Source organism: Phyllobates terribilis, unplaced genomic scaffold, assembly GCF_046119375.1.
Source record: "Phyllobates terribilis strain yellow unplaced genomic scaffold, ASM4611937v1 Scaffold_123__1_contigs__length_5148117, whole genome shotgun sequence".
Classification (NCBI taxonomy): domain Eukaryota; kingdom Metazoa; phylum Chordata; class Amphibia; order Anura; family Dendrobatidae; genus Phyllobates; species Phyllobates terribilis.
Genome location: NW_027362883.1, coordinates 507,900 through 524,545, shown reverse-complemented (window position 1 = coordinate 524,545; position 16,646 = coordinate 507,900). Strand labels below are relative to the sequence as shown.

Genomic DNA, 16,646 nt, shown 5'->3' with positions numbered 1-16,646 from the left:
CAAGCAAAATGAACAAAAAACATTGAATTCAATTCTTTCTGATTTTAGAAACTGCATTAAAGAAGGGGTGCACCGGTCCTGGAGATACTGCAATACCAGGTCAATGCGTGGAGTGGACAGAGCAAGCTCTTTTTCCATCTCCCTGTTCTAAAAATCCATTTAATATATGGTCCCCAGATAGGGGACGTATCAGATATTAAACTGATAAGAACAGATACTACACTTGATCTTAGCCAAAAGGCCGAGAAGCGATAACCAGAATTGGTTTCAAACTACGGAGCCACCCAAGGATCCTGAAAAGTCCATTTGTGGAGATGAGCTCCTGGACTCCCGTTAAGAAGACATGTTGTCAACCTCTAGATCCCTTACATGCCTGCACTTTTCGGCTTGCTGCTGCTGCAATCCACGCGTTTTAGATCTGCATAACTCCACCTCTTTAAACACAGCACCTTCACCCCCTGCTGTTCCCACCCGCCTCAACACCGTTGGAAGGGAGGAGAACCAATTAAGGCGGGGGGTGGGGTGGAACGAGCAGCTGTCTACCCTTAGCAGGAGGGCTCCTGATTACATACCTCTCCTGCTGCTGCTGCTGCTGGCTGTCCAGCAGCAGACTGAAGGTGGCTGCTGCTGTGCACAGGTATATAAAGGCTCAGAGCCTATTATGACACGCGCAGCCAGCGTTCCATTGCCACATTCCATCTACTGCAGGCAGGATACCTGGCTGGCTGAATGTCGCTGAGAAGCTCACAGAGACCGCCATAAGCAACAGTTTAACAGAATGCCACAGACTAATCAACCAAACTTTTTGGGTTGGGTTCTCTTTTATAGTCTGCAGGCATTAAATGAAAGAAGTCAGTGTTCCAGCAGAAGGAGACAACGTTTCAGAAAAGGCATTGTAGCAAACCAAAAAAGAAATTTTAAGCGCAGCAGAGTAACCAGCGCACATACCTGTTAGCTCAGGTGAGTTTAAAAGGCTGCTGTTGATAACAAGGGCATTTGCTAAATAGATGGTGTGTGTGCAACAATATACTGAAAGGTCAATTATATTGTGCAGCTTATCTCACCACCTGTAGTTATTTAGGTGAAAGCTCCAAAATGCTTGCCTAATATGTCTGTTTATCCAAAAGGAAGTAAAAAGGGAGAGCTAGAAAGATAGCATTGCATCACATTACATGGCAATGCAATGCACAGTTGCTGAAGTTGAACCAAAATGAGCTTGTAATCTGGCTTCTGCAACTTTGAACATGAAAAATCCAATGAGGAGAAGAAAAGCAAAGCCAAAGAGTCCATCCCAAAATCCGACAAACAAGCAAAATGAACAAAAAACATTGAATTCAATTCTTTCTGATTTTAGAAACTGCATTAAAGAAGGGGTGCACCGGTCCTGGAGATACTGCAATACCAGGTCAATGCGTGGAGTGGACAGAGCAAGCTCTTTTTCCATCTCCCTGTTCTAAAAATCCATTTAATATATGGTCCCCAGATAGGGGACGTATCAGATATTAAACTGATAAGAACAGATACTACACTTGATCTTAGCCAAAAGGCCGAGAAGCGATAACCAGAATTGGTTTCAAACTACGGAGCCACCCAAGGATCCTGAAAAGTCCATTTGTGGAGATGAGCTCCTGGACTCCCGTTAAGAAGACATGTTGTCAACCTCTAGATCCCTTACATGCCTGCACTTTTCGGCTTGCTGCTGCTGCAATCCACGCGTTTTAGATCTGCATAACTCCACCTCTTTAAACACAGCACCTTCACCCCCTGCTGTTCCCACCCGCCTCAACACCGTTGGAAGGGAGGAGAACCAATTAAGGCGGGGGGTGGGGTGGAACGAGCAGCTGTCTACCCTTAGCAGGAGGGCTCCTGATTACATACCTCTCCTGCTGCTGCTGCTGCTGGCTGTCCAGCAGCAGACTGAAGGTGGCTGCTGCTGTGCACAGGTATATAAAGGCTCAGAGCCTATTATGACACGCGCAGCCAGCGTTCCATTGCCACATTCCATCTACTGCAGGCAGGATACCTGGCTGGCTGAATGTCGCTGAGAAGCTCACAGAGACCGCCATAAGCAACAGTTTAACAGAATGCCACAGACTAATCAACCAAACTTTTTGGGTTGGGTTCTCTTTTATAGTCTGCAGGCATTAAATGAAAGAAGTCAGTGTTCCAGCAGAAGGAGACAACGTTTCAGAAAAGGCATTGTAGCAAACCAAAAAAGAAATTTTAAGCGCAGCAGAGTAACCAGCGCACATACCTGTTAGCTCAGGTGAGTTTAAAAGGCTGCTGTTGATAACAAGGGCATTTGCTAAATAGATGGTGTGTGTGCAACAATATACTGAAAGGTCAATTATATTGTGCAGCTTATCTCACCACCTGTAGTTATTTAGGTGAAAGCTCCAAAATGCTTGCCTAATATGTCTGTTTATCCAAAAGGAAGTAAAAAGGGAGAGCTAGAAAGATAGCATTGCATCACATTACATGGCAATGCAATGCACAGTTGCTGAAGTTGAACCAAAATGAGCTTGTAATCTGGCTTCTGCAACTTTGAACATGAAAAATCCAATGAGGAGAAGAAAAGCAAAGCCAAAGAGTCCATCCCAAAATCCGACAAACAAGCAAAATGAACAAAAAACATTGAATTCAATTCTTTCTGATTTTAGAAACTGCATTAAAGAAGGGGTGCACCGGTCCTGGAGATACTGCAATACCAGGTCAATGCGTGGAGTGGACAGAGCAAGCTCTTTTTCCATCTCCCTGTTCTAAAAATCCATTTAATATATGGTCCCCAGATAGGGGACGTATCAGATATTAAACTGATAAGAACAGATACTACACTTGATCTTAGCCAAAAGGCCGAGAAGCGATAACCAGAATTGGTTTCAAACTACGGAGCCACCCAAGGATCCTGAAAAGTCCATTTGTGGAGATGAGCTCCTGGACTCCCGTTAAGAAGACATGTTGTCAACCTCTAGATCCCTTACATGCCTGCACTTTTCGGCTTGCTGCTGCTGCAATCCACGCGTTTTAGATCTGCATAACTCCACCTCTTTAAACACAGCACCTTCACCCCCTGCTGTTCCCACCCGCCTCAACACCGTTGGAAGGGAGGAGAACCAATTAAGGCGGGGGGTGGGGTGGAACGAGCAGCTGTCTACCCTTAGCAGGAGGGCTCCTGATTACATACCTCTCCTGCTGCTGCTGCTGCTGGCTGTCCAGCAGCAGACTGAAGGTGGCTGCTGCTGTGCACAGGTATATAAAGGCTCAGAGCCTATTATGACACGCGCAGCCAGCGTTCCATTGCCACATTCCATCTACTGCAGGCAGGATACCTGGCTGGCTGAATGTCGCTGAGAAGCTCACAGAGACCGCCATAAGCAACAGTTTAACAGAATGCCACAGACTAATCAACCAAACTTTTTGGGTTGGGTTCTCTTTTATAGTCTGCAGGCATTAAATGAAAGAAGTCAGTGTTCCAGCAGAAGGAGACAACGTTTCAGAAAAGGCATTGTAGCAAACCAAAAAAGAAATTTTAAGCGCAGCAGAGTAACCAGCGCACATACCTGTTAGCTCAGGTGAGTTTAAAAGGCTGCTGTTGATAACAAGGGCATTTGCTAAATAGATGGTGTGTGTGCAACAATATACTGAAAGGTCAATTATATTGTGCAGCTTATCTCACCACCTGTAGTTATTTAGGTGAAAGCTCCAAAATGCTTGCCTAATATGTCTGTTTATCCAAAAGGAAGTAAAAAGGGAGAGCTAGAAAGATAGCATTGCATCGCATTACATGGCAATGCAATGCACAGTTGCTGAAGTTGAACCAAAATGAGCTTGTAATCTGGCTTCTGCAACTTTGAACATGAAAAATCCAATGAGGAGAAGAAAAGCAAAGCCAAAGAGTCCATCCCAAAATCCGACCAACAAGCAAAATGAACAAAAAACATTGAATTCAATTCTTTCTGATTTTAGAAACTGCATTAAAGAAGGGGTGCACCGGTCCTGGAGATACTGCAATACCAGGTCAATGCGTGGAGTGGACAGAGCAAGCTCTTTTTCCATCTCCCTGTTCTAAAAATCCATTTAATATATGGTCCCCAGATAGGGGACGTATCAGATATTAAACTGATAAGAACAGATACTACACTTGATCTTAGCCAAAAGGCCGAGAAGCGATAACCAGAATTGGTTTCAAACTACGGAGCCACCCAAGGATCCTGAAAAGTCTATTTGTGGAGATGAGCTCCTGGACTCCCGTTAAGAAGACATGTTGTCAACCTCTAGATCCCTTACATGCCTGCACTTTTCGGCTTGCTGCTGCTGCAATCCACGCGTTTTAGATCTGCATAACTCCACCTCTTTAAACACAGCACCTTCACCCCCTGCTGTTCCCACCCGCCTCAACACCGTTGGAAGGGAGGAGAACCAATTAAGGCGGGGGGTGGGGTGGAACGAGCAGCTGTCTACCCTTAGCAGGAGGGCTCCTGATTACATACCTCTCCTGCTGCTGCTGCTGCTGGCTGTCCAGCAGCAGACTGAAGGTGGCTGCTGCTGTGCACAGGTATATAAAGGCTCAGAGCCTATTATGACACGCGCAGCCAGCGTTCCATTGCCACATTCCATCTACTGCAGGCAGGATACCTGGCTGGCTGAATGTCGCTGAGAAGCTCACAGAGACCGCCATAAGCAACAGTTTAACAGAATGCCACAGACTAATCAACCAAACTTTTTGGGTTGGGTTCTCTTTTATAGTCTGCAGGCATTAAATGAAAGAAGTCAGTGTTCCAGCAGAAGGAGACAACGTTTCAGAAAAGGCATTGTAGCAAACCAAAAAAGAAATTTTAAGCGCAGCAGAGTAACCAGCGCACATACCTGTTAGCTCAGGTGAGTTTAAAAGGCTGCTGTTGATAACAAGGGCATTTGCTAAATAGATGGTGTGTGTGCAACAATATACTGAAAGGTCAATTATATTGTGCAGCTTATCTCACCACCTGTAGTTATTTAGGTGAAAGCTCCAAAATGCTTGCCTAATATGTCTGTTTATCCAAAAGGAAGTAAAAAGGGAGAGCTAGAAAGATAGCATTGCATCACATTACATGGCAATGCAATGCACAGTTGCTGAAGTTGAACCAAAATGAGCTTGTAATCTGGCTTCTGCAACTTTGAACATGAAAAATCCAATGAGGAGAAGAAAAGCAAAGCCAAAGAGTCCATCCCAAAATCCGACAAACAAGCAAAATGAACAAAAAACATTGAATTCAATTCTTTCTGATTTTAGAAACTGCATTAAAGAAGGGGTGCACCGGTCCTGGAGATACTGCAATACCAGGTCAATGCGTGGAGTGGACAGAGCAAGCTCTTTTTCCATCTCCCTGTTCTAAAAATCCATTTAATATATGGTCCCCAGATAGGGGACGTATCAGATATTAAACTGATAAGAACAGATACTACACTTGATCTTAGCCAAAAGGCCGAGAAGCGATAACCAGAATTGGTTTCAAACTACGGAGCCACCCAAGGATCCTGAAAAGTCCATTTGTGGAGATGAGCTCCTGTACTCCCGTTAAGAAGACATGTTGTCAACCTCTAGATCCCTTACATGCCTGCACTTTTCGGCTTGCTGCTGCTGCAATCCACGCGTTTTAGATCTGCATAACTCCACCTCTTTAAACACAGCACCTTCACCCCCTGCTGTTCCCACCCGCCTCAACACCGTTGGAAGGGAGGAGAACCAATTAAGGCGGGGGGTGGGGTGGAACGAGCAGCTGTCTGCCCTTAGCAGGAGGGCTCCTGATTACATACCTCTCCTGCTGCTGCTGCTGCTGGCTGTCCAGCAGCAGACTGAAGGTGGCTGCTGCTGTGCACAGGTATATAAAGGCTCAGAGCCTATTATGACACGCGCAGCCAGCGTTCCATTGCCACATTCCATCTACTGCAGGCAGGATACCTGGCTGGCTGAATGTCGCTGAGAAGCTCACAGAGACCGCCATAAGCAACAGTTTAACAGAATGCCACAGACTAATCAACCAAACTTTTTGGGTTGGGTTCTCTTTTATAGTCTGCAGGCATTAAATGAAAGAAGTCAGTGTTCCAGCAGAAGGAGACAACGTTTCAGAAAAGGCATTGTAGCAAACCAAAAAAGAAATTTTAAGCGCAGCAGAGTAACCAGCGCACATACCTGTTAGCTCAGGTGAGTTTAAAAGGCTGCTGTTGATAACAAGGGCATTTGCTAAATAGATGGTGTGTGTGCAACAATATACTGAAAGGTCAATTATATTGTGCAGCTTATCTCACCACCTGTAGTTATTTAGGTGAAAGCTCCAAAATGCTTGCCTAATATGTCTGTTTATCCAAAAGGAAGTAAAAAGGGAGAGCTAGAAAGATAGCATTGCATCACATTACATGGCAATGCAATGCACAGTTGCTGAAGTTGAACCAAAATGAGCTTGTAATCTGGCTTCTGCAACTTTGAACATGAAAAATCCAATGAGGAGAAGAAAAGCAAAGCCAAAGAGTCCATCCCAAAATCCGACAAACAAGCAAAATGAACAAAAAACATTGAATTCAATTCTTTCTGATTTTAGAAACTGCATTAAAGAAGGGGTGCACCGGTCCTGGAGATACTGCAATACCAGGTCAATGCGTGGAGTGGACAGAGCAAGCTCTTTTTCCATCTCCCTGTTCTAAAAATCCATTTAATATATGGTCCCCAGATAGGGGACGTATCAGATATTAAACTGATAAGAACAGATTTTTTTTGTATCGAAAGCCCGAATTCGTGTACAAAACCCGAGTGCGCTTAAAAAAGTGACAAGTGCCACAAAAAAAAGTGCACTAGGATGCTGGTCTTCTTGAAACCCTCTCCAAAAGGAGAAGGGTCCCCCAAACCATTCCCCGTCCCTCCGAGCCAGAAGGCCACAGCGAGGAACAGGGACAAATAGCCACCTCCAGCCGGAGCCAGAGGCGACCCAATCTTACCCCCAATACCTGCCCGAGTTCTCACCCGAGCAAGGCACTGGGAGCCAAAGACTGTGCTCCCCTCCCGGAAGAGGGGAGCCAACAACGCTCTCCTCCCGAAAGAGGAGAGCCAGTGGGGTTCAGGGGGGAGCGGAACCTGATGGCCACACACTCCCCCCCTAGACCTGCCAAGAGAGGAACCCGTAAGGGAACCGCATCCCGACAAAATCCTAGTAAGGACGTGGACACACGTGAAAAAGTGGACACACAGTGACAAAAAAAAATTAAATAAATAGTGAAGGTTTCACAGTATAATACTGCCCGGACCTTCGACCGGGAATTGAAAAATTCCCCATCCTAAGGCCAGAAGGCCCGGAATAAGGGTGTGTGTGAAGAAAGAAATATTGAAGTGCTAGTGCAAATGTGCCATAAACTCAAGTGGGGTTCCCAATCCCAGTGAGTTAAGGCACCCCAGGGTCACCACTCCTGGGGCACTTCACACTTCGGGCTTTCGATCTTCCCCGGCCCAATGGCGTCGATCCTGGGGGGCCATGCTTTCCACCAGATGACTATATTAGCCACCTGGCGTACTAACAAGCGTCTAAACCCCAGTGTGCATAATGTATCAATCTACTAGGGCGGCCAACATCCAAAACCGCCTTTTCGAAAGATACTACACTTGATCTTAGCCAAAAGGCCGAGAAGCGATAACCAGAATTGGTTTCAAACTACGGAGCCACCCAAGGATCCTGAAAAGTCCATTTGTGGAGATGAGCTCCTGGACTCCCGTTAAGAAGACATGTTGTCAACCTCTAGATCCCTTACATGCCTGCACTTTTCGGCTTGCTGCTGCTGCAATCCACGCGTTTTAGATCTGCATAACTCCACCTCTTTAAACACAGCACCTTCACCCCCTGCTGTTCCCACCCGCCTCAACACCGTTGGAAGGGAGGAGAACCAATTAAGGCGGGGGGTGGGGTGGAACGAGCAGCTGTCTACCCTTAGCAGGAGGGCTCCTGATTACATACCTCTCCTGCTGCTGCTGCTGCTGGCTGTCCAGCAGCAGACTGAAGGTGGCTGCTGCTGTGCACAGGTATATAAAGGCTCAGAGCCTATTATGACACGCGCAGCCAGCGTTCCATTGCCACATTCCATCTACTGCAGGCAGGATACCTGGCTGGCTGAATGTCGCTGAGAAGCTCACAGAGACCGCCATAAGCAACAGTTTAACAGAATGCCACAGACTAATCAACCAAACTTTTTGGGTTGGGTTCTCTTTTATAGTCTGCAGGCATTAAATGAAAGAAGTCAGTGTTCCAGCAGAAGGAGACAACGTTTCAGAAAAGGCATTGTAGCAAACCAAAAAAGAAATTTTAAGCGCAGCAGAGTAACCAGCGCACATACCTGTTAGCTCAGGTGAGTTTAAAAGGCTGCTGTTGATAACAAGGGCATTTGCTAAATAGATGGTGTGTGTGCAACAATATACTGAAAGGTCAATTATATTGTGCAGCTTATCTCACCACCTGTAGTTATTTAGGTGAAAGCTCCAAAATGCTTGCCTAATATGTCTGTTTATCCAAAAGGAAGTAAAAAGGGAGAGCTAGAAAGATAGCATTGCATCACATTACATGGCAATGCAATGCACAGTTGCTGAAGTTGAACCAAAATGAGCTTGTAATCTGGCTTCTGCAACTTTGAACATGAAAAATCCAATGAGGAGAAGAAAAGCAAAGCCAAAGAGTCCATCCCAAAATCCGACAAACAAGCAAAATGAACAAAAAACATTGAATTCAATTCTTTCTGATTTTAGAAACTGCATTAAAGAAGGGGTGCACCGGTCCTGGAGATACTGCAATACCAGGTCAATGCGTGGAGTGGACAGAGCAAGCTCTTTTTCCATCTCCCTGTTCTAAAAATCCATTTAATATATGGTCCCCAGATAGGGGACGTATCAGATATTAAACTGATAAGAACAGATACTACACTTGATCTTAGCCAAAAGGCCGAGAAGCGATAACCAGAATTGGTTTCAAACTACGGAGCCACCCAAGGATCCTGAAAAGTCCATTTGTGGAGATGAGCTCCTGGACTCCCGTTAAGAAGACATGTTGTCAACCTCTAGATCCCTTACATGCCTGCACTTTTCGGCTTGCTGCTGCTGCAATCCACGCGTTTTAGATCTGCATAACTCCACCTCTTTAAACACAGCACCTTCACCCCCTGCTGTTCACACCCGCCTCAACACCGTTGGAAGGGAGGAGAACCAATTAAGGCGGGGGGTGGGGTGGAACGAGCAGCTGTCTACCCTTAGCAGGAGGGCTCCTGATTACTTACCTCTCCTGCTGCTGCTGCTGCTGGCTGTCCAGCAGCAGACTGAAGGTGGCTGCTGCTGTGCACAGGTATATAAAGGCTCAGAGCCTATTATGAGACGCGCAGCCAGTGTTCCATTGCCACATTCCATCTACTGCAGGCAGGATACCTGGCTGGCTGAATGTCGCTGAGAAGCTCACAGAGACCGCCATAAGCAACAGTTTAACAGAATGCCACAGACTAATCAACCAAACTTTTTGGGTTGGGTTCTCTTTTATAGTCTGCAGGCATTAAATGAAAGAAGTCAGTGTTCCAGCAGAAGGAGACAACGTTTCAGAAAAGGCATTGTAGCAAACCAAAAAAGAAATTTTAAGCGCAGCAGAGTAACCAGCGCACATACCTGTTAGCTCAGGTGAGTTTAAAAGGCTGCTGTTGATAACAAGGGCATTTGCTAAATAGATGGTGTGTGTGCAACAATATACTGAAAGGTCAATTATATTGTGCAGCTTATCTCACCACCTGTAGTTATTTAGGTGAAAGCTCCAAAATGCTTGCCTAATATGTCTGTTTATCCAAAAGGAAGTAAAAAGGGAGAGCTAGAAAGATAGCATTGCATCACATTACATGGCAATGCAATGCACAGTTGCTGAAGTTGAACCAAAATGAGCTTGTAATCTGGCTTCTGCAACTTTGAACATGAAAAATCCAATGAGGAGAAGAAAAGCAAAGCCAAAGAGTCCATCCCAAAATCCGACAAACAAGCAAAATGAACAAAAAACATTGAATTCAATTCTTTCTGATTTTAGAAACTGCATTAAAGAAGGGGTGCACCGGTCCTGGAGATACTGCAATACCAGGTCAATGCGTGGAGTGGACAGAGCAAGCTCTTTTTCCATCTCCCTGTTCTAAAAATCCATTTATTATATGGTCCCCAGATAGGGGACGTATCAGATATTAAATTGATAAGAACAGATACTACACTTGATCTTAGCCAAAAGGCCGAGAAGCGATAACCAGAATTGGTTTCAAACTACGGAGCCACCCAAGGATCCTGAAAAGTCCATTTGTGGAGATGAGCTCCTGGACTCCCGTTAAGAAGACATGTTGTCAACCTCTAGATCCCTTACATGCCTGCACTTTTCGGCTTGCTGCTGCTGCAATCCACGCGTTTTAGATCTGCATAACTCCACCTCTTTAAACACAGCACCTTCACCCCCTGCTGTTCCCACCCGCCTCAACACCGTTGGAAGGGAGGAGAACCAATTAAGGTGGGGGGTGGGGTGGAACGAGCAGCTGTCTACCCTTAGCAGGAGGGCTCCTGATTACATACCTCTCCTGCTGCTGCTGGCTGTCCAGCAGCAGACTGAAGGTGGCTGCTGCTGTGCACAGGTATATAAAGGCTCAGAGCCTATTATGACACGCGCAGCCAGCGTTCCATTGCCACATTCCATCTACTGCAGGCAGGATACCTGGCTGGCTGAATGTCGCTGAGAAGCTCACAGAGACCGCCATAAGCAACAGTTTAACAGAATGCCACAGACTAATCAACCAAACTTTTTGGGTTGGGTTCTCTTTTATAGTCTGCAGGCATTAAATGAAAGAAGTCAGTGTTCCAGCAGAAGGAGACAACGTTTCAGAAAAGGCATTGTAGCAAACCAAAAAAGAAATTTTAAGCGCAGCAGAGTAACCAGCGCACATACCTGTTAGCTCAGGTGAGTTTAAAAGGCTGCTGTTGATAACAAGGGCATTTGCTAAATAGATGGTGTGTGTGCAACAATATACTGAAAGGTCAATTATATTGTGCAGCTTATCTCACCACCTGTAGTTATTTAGGTGAAAGCTCCAAAATGCTTGCCTAATATGTCTGTTTATCCAAAAGGAAGTAAAAAGGGAGAGCTAGAAAGATAGCATTGCATCACATTACATGGCAATGCAATGCACAGTTGCTGAAGTTGAACCAAAATGAGCTTGTAATCTGGCTTCTGCAACTTTGAACATGAAAAATCCAATGAGGAGAAGAAAAGCAAAGCCAAAGAGTCCATCCCAAAATCCGACAAACAAGCAAAATGAACAAAAAACATTGAATTCAATTCTTTCTGATTTTAGAAACTGCATTAAAGAAGGGGTGCACCGGTCCTGGAGATACTGCAATACCAGGTCAATGCGTGGAGTGGACAGAGCAAGCTCTTTTTCCATCTCCCTGTTCTAAAAATCCATTTAATATATGGTCCCCAGATAGGGGACGTATCAGATATTAAACTGATAAGAACAGATACTACACTTGATCTTAGCCAAAAGGCCGAGAAGCGATAACCAGAATTGGTTTCAAACTACGGAGCCACCCAAGGATCCTGAAAAGTCCATTTGTGGAGATGAGCTCCTGTACTCCCGTTAAGAAGACATGTTGTCAACCTCTAGATCCCTTACATGCCTGCACTTTTCGGCTTGCTGCTGCTGCAATCCACGCGTTTTAGATCTGCATAACTCCACCTCTTTAAACACAGCACCTTCACCCCCTGCTGTTCCCACCCGCCTCAACACCGTTGGAAGGGAGGAGAACCAATTAAGGCGGGGGGTGGGGTGGAACGAGCAGCTGTCTGCCCTTAGCAGGAGGGCTCCTGATTACATACCTCTCCTGCTGCTGCTGCTGCTGGCTGTCCAGCAGCAGACTGAAGGTGGCTGCTGCTGTGCACAGGTATATAAAGGCTCAGAGCCTATTATGACACGCGCAGCCAGCGTTCCATTGCCACATTCCATCTACTGCAGGCAGGATACCTGGCTGGCTGAATGTCGCTGAGAAGCTCACAGAGACCGCCATAAGCAACAGTTTAACAGAATGCCACAGACTAATCAACCAAACTTTTTGGGTTGGGTTCTCTTTTATAGTCTGCAGGCATTAAATGAAAGAAGTCAGTGTTCCAGCAGAAGGAGACAACGTTTCAGAAAAAGGCATTGTAGCAAACCAAAAAAGAAATTTTAAGCGCAGCAGAGTAACCAGCGCACATACCTGTTAGCTCAGGTGAGTTTAAAAGGCTGCTGTTGATAACAAGGGCATTTGCTAAATAGATGGTGTGTGTGCAACAATATACTGAAAGGTCAATTATATTGTGCAGCTTATCTCACCACCTGTAGTTATTTAGGTGAAAGCTCCAAAATGCTTGCCTAATATGTCTGTTTATCCAAAAGGAAGTAAAAAGGGAGAGCTAGAAAGATAGCATTGCATCACATTACATGGCAATGCAATGCACAGTTGCTGAAGTTGAACCAAAATGAGCTTGTAATCTGGCTTCTGCAACTTTGAACATGAAAAATCCAATGAGGAGAAGAAAAGCAAAGCCAAAGAGTCCATCCCAAAATCCGACAAACAAGCAAAATGAACAAAAAACATTGAATTCAATTCTTTCTGATTTTAGAAACTGCATTAAAGAAGGGGTGCACCGGTCCTGGAGATACTGCAATACCAGGTCAATGCGTGGAGTGGACAGAGCAAGCTCTTTTTCCATCTCCCTGTTCTAAAAATCCATTTAATATATGGTCCCCAGATAGGGGACGTATCAGATATTAAACTGATAAGAACAGATTTTTTTTGTATCGAAAGCCCGAATTCGTGTACAAAACCCGAGTGCGCTTAAAAAAGTGACAAGTGCCACAAAAAAAAGTGCACTAGGATGCTGGTCTTCTTGAAACCCTCTCCAAAAGGAGAAGGGTCCCCCAAACCATTCCCCGTCCCTCCGAGCCAGAAGGCCACAGCGAGGAACAGGGACAAATAGCCACCTCCAGCCGGAGCCAGAGGCGACCCAATCTTACCCCCAATACCTGCCCGAGTTCTCACCCGAGCAAGGCACTGGGAGCCAAAGACTGTGCTCCCCTCCCGGAAGAGGGGAGCCAACAACGCTCTCCTCCCGAAAGAGGAGAGCCAGTGGGGTTCAGGGGGGAGCGGAACCTGATGGCCACACACTCCCCCCCTAGACCTGCCAAGAGAGGAACCCGTAAGGGAACCGCATCCCGACAAAATCCTAGTAAGGACGTGGACACACGTGAAAAAGTGGACACACAGTGACAAAAAAAAATTAAATAAATAGTGAAGGTTTCACAGTATAATACTGCCCGGACCTTCGACCGGGAATTGAAAAATTCCCCATCCTAAGGCCAGAAGGCCCTGAATAAGGGTGTGTGTGAAGAAAGAAATATTGAAGTGCTAGTGCAAATGTGCCATAAACTCAAGTGGGGTTCCCAATCCCAGTGAGTTAAGGCACCCCAGGGTCACCACTCCTGGGGCACTTCACACTTCGGGCTTTCGATCTTCCCCGGCCCAATGGCGTCGATCCTGGGGGGCCATGCTTTCCACCAGATGACTATATTAGCCACCTGGCGTACTAACAAGCGCCTAAACCCCAGTGTGCATAATGTATCAATCTACTAGGGCGGCCAACATCCAAAACCGCCTTTTCGAAAGATACTACACTTGATCTTAGCCAAAAGGCCGAGAAGCGATAACCAGAATTGGTTTCAAACTACGGAGCCACCCAAGGATCCTGAAAAGTCCATTTGTGGAGATGAGCTCCTGGACTCCCGTTAAGAAGACATGTTGTCAACCTCTAGATCCCTTACATGCCTGCACTTTTCGGCTTGCTGCTGCTGCAATCCACGCGTTTTAGATCTGCATAACTCCACCTCTTTAAACACAGCACCTTCACCCCCTGCTGTTCCCACCCGCCTCAACACCGTTGGAAGGGAGGAGAACCAATTAAGGCGGGGGGTGGGGTGGAACGAGCAGCTGTCTACCCTTAGCAGGAGGGCTCCTGATTACATACCTCTCCTGCTGCTGCTGCTGCTAGCTGTCCAGCAGCAGACTGAAGGTGGCTGCTGCTGTGCACAGGTATATAAAGGCTCAGAGCCTATTATGACACGCGCAGCCAGCGTTCCATTGCCACATTCCATCTACTGCAGGCAGGATACCTGGCTGGCTGAATGTCGCTGAGAAGCTCACAGAGACCGCCATAAGCAACAGTTTAACAGAATGCCACAGACTAATCAACCAAACTTTTTGGGTTGGGTTCTCTTTTATAGTCTGCAGGCATTAAATGAAAGAAGTCAGTGTTCCAGCAGAAGGAGACAACGTTTCAGAAAAGGCATTGTAGCAAACCAAAAAAGAAATTTTAAGCGCAGCAGAGTAACCAGCGCACATACCTGTTAGCTCAGGTGAGTTTAAAAGGCTGCTGTTGATAACAAGGGCATTTGCTAAATAGATGGTGTGTGTGCAACAATATACTGAAAGGTCAATTATATTGTGCAGCTTATCTGACCACCTGTAGTTATTTAGGTGAAAGCTCCAAAATGCTTGCCTAATATGTCTGTTTATCCAAAAGGAAGTAAAAAGGGAGAGCTAGAAAGATAGCATTGCATCACATTACATGGCAATGCAATGCACAGTTGCTGAAGTTGAACCAAAATGAGCTTGTAATCTGGCTTCTGCAACTTTGAACATGAAAAATCCAATGAGGAGAAGAAAAGCAAAGCCAAAGAGTCCATCCCAAAATCCGACAAACAAGCAAAATGAACAAAAAACATTGAATTCAATTCTTTCTGATTTTAGAAACTGCATTAAAGAAGGGGTGCACCGGTCCTGGAGATACTGCAATACCAGGTCAATGCGTGGAGTGGACAGAGCAAGCTCTTTTTCCATCTCCCTGTTCTAAAAATCCATTTAATATATGGTCCCCAGATAGGGGACGTATCAGATATTAAACTGATAAGAACAGATACTACACTTGATCTTAGCCAAAAGGCCGAGAAGCGATAACCAGAATTGGTTTCAAACTACGGAGCCACCCAAGGATCCTGAAAAGTCCATTTGTGGAGATGAGCTCCTGGACTCCCGTTAAGAAGACATGTTGTCAACCTCTAGATCCCTTACATGCCTGCACTTTTCGGCTTGCTGCTGCTGCAATCCACGCGTTTTAGATCTGCATAACTCCACCTCTTTAAACACAGCACCTTCACCCCCTGCTGTTCCCACCCGCCTCAACACCGTTGGAAGGGAGGAGAACCAATTAAGGCGGGGGGTGGGGTGGAACGAGCAGCTGTCTACCCTTAGCAGGAGGGCTCCTGATTACATACCTCTCCTGCTGCTGCTGCTGCTGGCTGTCCAGCAGCAGACTGAAGGTGGCTGCTGCTGTGCACAGGTATATAAAGGCTCAGAGCCTATTATGACACGCGCAGCCAGCGTTCCATTGCCACATTCCATCTACTGCAGGCAGGATACCTGGCTGGCTGAATGTCGCTGAGAAGCTCACAGAGACCGCCATAAGCAACAGTTTAACAGAATGCCACAGACTAATCAACCAAACTTTTTGGGTTGGGTTCTCTTTTATAGTCTGCAGGCATTAAATGAAAGAAGTCAGTGTTCCAGCAGAAGGAGACAACGTTTCAGAAAAGGCATTGTAGCAAACCAAAAAAGAAATTTTAAGCGCAGCAGAGTAACCAGCGCACATACCTGTTAGCTCAGGTGAGTTTAAAAGGCTGCTGTTGATAACAAGGGCATTTGCTAAATAGATGGTGTGTGTGCAACAATATACTGAAAGGTCAATTATATTGTGCAGCTTATCTCACCACCTGTAGTTATTTAGGTGAAAGCTCCAAAATGCTTGCCTAATATGTCTGTTTATCCAAAAGGAAGTAAAAAGGGAGAGCTAGAAAGATAGCATTGCATCACATTACATGGCAATGCAATGCACAGTTGCTGAAGTTGAACCAAAATGAGCTTGTAATCTGGCTTCTGCAACTTTGAACATGAAAAATCCAATGAGGAGAAGAAAAGCAAAGCCAAAGAGTCCATCCCAAAATCCGACAAACAAGCAAAATGAACAAAAAACATTGAATTCAATTCTTTCTGATTTTAGAAACTGCATTAAAGAAGGGGTGCACCGGTCCTGGAGATACTGCAATACCAGGTCAATGCGTGGAGTGGACAGAGCAAGCTCTTTTTCCATCTCCCTGTTCTAAAAATCCATTTAATATATGGTCCCCAGATAGGGGACGTATCAGATATTAAACTGATAAGAACAGATACTACACTTGATCTTAGCCAAAAGGCCGAGAAGCGATAACCAGAATTGGTTTCAAACTACGGAGCCACCCAAGGATCCTGAAAAGTCCATTTGTGGAGATGAGCTCCTGGACTCCCGTTAAGAAGACATGTTGTCAACCTCTAGATCCCTTACATGCCTGCACTTTTCGGCTTGCTGCTGCTGCAATCCACGCGTTTTAGATCTGCATAACTCCACCTCTTTAAACACAGCACCTTCACCCCCTGCTGTTCCCACCCGCCTCAACACCGTTGGAAGGGAGGAGAACCAATTAAGGCGGGGGGTGGGGTGGAACGA

General features: G+C 45.7%; 12 non-coding genes and 2 pseudogenes across 12 annotated transcripts; all 14 read right to left on the bottom strand.

Annotated features, from left to right (window-relative positions):
• Nucleotides 1-62: 62 nt before the first annotated feature.
• Nucleotides 63-253, bottom strand: LOC141202887 (U2 spliceosomal RNA). Its single transcript, XR_012274034.1, has one exon. It is a non-coding gene; the product is annotated as a U2 spliceosomal RNA (small nuclear RNA).
• A 1,115-nt stretch (nt 254-1,368) lies between these two features.
• Nucleotides 1,369-1,559, bottom strand: LOC141202886 (U2 spliceosomal RNA). Its single transcript, XR_012274033.1, has one exon. It is a non-coding gene; the product is annotated as a U2 spliceosomal RNA (small nuclear RNA).
• A 1,115-nt stretch (nt 1,560-2,674) lies between these two features.
• On the bottom strand, nt 2,675-2,865 carry LOC141202885 (U2 spliceosomal RNA). The gene has a single exon (XR_012274032.1). It is a non-coding gene; the product is annotated as a U2 spliceosomal RNA (small nuclear RNA).
• A 1,115-nt stretch (nt 2,866-3,980) lies between these two features.
• LOC141202884 (U2 spliceosomal RNA) lies at nt 3,981-4,171 on the bottom strand. The gene has a single exon (XR_012274031.1). It is a non-coding gene; the product is annotated as a U2 spliceosomal RNA (small nuclear RNA).
• Nucleotides 4,172-5,286: 1,115 nt separating this feature from the next.
• LOC141202883 (U2 spliceosomal RNA) lies at nt 5,287-5,477 on the bottom strand. The gene has a single exon (XR_012274030.1). It is a non-coding gene; the product is annotated as a U2 spliceosomal RNA (small nuclear RNA).
• A 1,115-nt stretch (nt 5,478-6,592) lies between these two features.
• On the bottom strand, nt 6,593-6,774 carry LOC141202562 (U2 spliceosomal RNA). Its single transcript, XR_012273816.1, has one exon. It is a non-coding gene; the product is annotated as a U2 spliceosomal RNA (small nuclear RNA).
• A 794-nt stretch (nt 6,775-7,568) lies between these two features.
• Nucleotides 7,569-7,660, bottom strand: LOC141202714 (U2 spliceosomal RNA; annotated as a pseudogene).
• Nucleotides 7,661-8,775: 1,115 nt separating this feature from the next.
• LOC141202880 (U2 spliceosomal RNA) lies at nt 8,776-8,966 on the bottom strand. Its single transcript, XR_012274028.1, has one exon. It is a non-coding gene; the product is annotated as a U2 spliceosomal RNA (small nuclear RNA).
• Nucleotides 8,967-10,081: 1,115 nt separating this feature from the next.
• LOC141202452 (U2 spliceosomal RNA) lies at nt 10,082-10,272 on the bottom strand. The gene has a single exon (XR_012273724.1). It is a non-coding gene; the product is annotated as a U2 spliceosomal RNA (small nuclear RNA).
• Nucleotides 10,273-11,381: 1,109 nt separating this feature from the next.
• Nucleotides 11,382-11,572, bottom strand: LOC141202879 (U2 spliceosomal RNA). Its single transcript, XR_012274027.1, has one exon. It is a non-coding gene; the product is annotated as a U2 spliceosomal RNA (small nuclear RNA).
• Nucleotides 11,573-12,688: 1,116 nt separating this feature from the next.
• On the bottom strand, nt 12,689-12,870 carry LOC141202561 (U2 spliceosomal RNA). The gene has a single exon (XR_012273815.1). It is a non-coding gene; the product is annotated as a U2 spliceosomal RNA (small nuclear RNA).
• Nucleotides 12,871-13,664: 794 nt separating this feature from the next.
• On the bottom strand, nt 13,665-13,756 carry LOC141202720 (U2 spliceosomal RNA; annotated as a pseudogene).
• A 1,115-nt stretch (nt 13,757-14,871) lies between these two features.
• Nucleotides 14,872-15,062, bottom strand: LOC141202878 (U2 spliceosomal RNA). The gene has a single exon (XR_012274026.1). It is a non-coding gene; the product is annotated as a U2 spliceosomal RNA (small nuclear RNA).
• Nucleotides 15,063-16,177: 1,115 nt separating this feature from the next.
• On the bottom strand, nt 16,178-16,368 carry LOC141202877 (U2 spliceosomal RNA). The gene has a single exon (XR_012274025.1). It is a non-coding gene; the product is annotated as a U2 spliceosomal RNA (small nuclear RNA).
• Between the last annotated feature and the right edge of the window lie 278 nt (nt 16,369-16,646).